Raw genomic sequence first — 600 nt, 5'->3', positions numbered from 1 at the left:
CTGATCGCTAGCTGTATGATCGACTTGTTACTTGGTTGATTTCCTTGGATTTATTCTGATTATTCTATTCTAGTAGTAAACTATATTTAGATTATCAGTATTTCAGTTGCATGTTTCCATTGTTATTACTATTATTGCATTGGTCGCACGACCGTTCTATTCTTCCTTTTGGGATCTTGCCGTGTGCCATGCACGCTGACGTACTCCTTTCTCTCGGGATGTACGTCAGATTTAGAGGACGACAGCTATAGTTCGGACTAGTACACGAGCCAGAGGATCCTCCGCAAGAAGGCTTAGAAGAACAAGTGGAAGCTTAGTTACCTCTTTTAGTTAGTTGATGACCCTAGTTTACTTTTGTAGTACTTTTAGTTTCTGCTGGATCGTTGTATTTTATATTTTTCTAGCATTTTATTCAGACAGTTTTGTATAAGGGCATGTTTGGCCCGAATATTATGTCTAGGATGATGTTTCAGTTGTGATATGTATTATTTTGTTCTGAGTTATTTATTATATTCTCGCTACTGTGATCAGGGACATGTGCCTTCGTTTTATATTGCTTGACGCTTAGCGTATTAGATTGAGTAGAAGGGGTCTAGTACT

The sequence above is a fragment of the Asparagus officinalis genome, chromosome 6, assembly GCF_001876935.1.
Source record: "Asparagus officinalis chromosome 6, Aspof.V1, whole genome shotgun sequence".
NCBI lineage: Eukaryota > Viridiplantae > Streptophyta > Magnoliopsida > Asparagales > Asparagaceae > Asparagus > Asparagus officinalis.
This window is presented reverse-complemented; position numbering follows the sequence as displayed.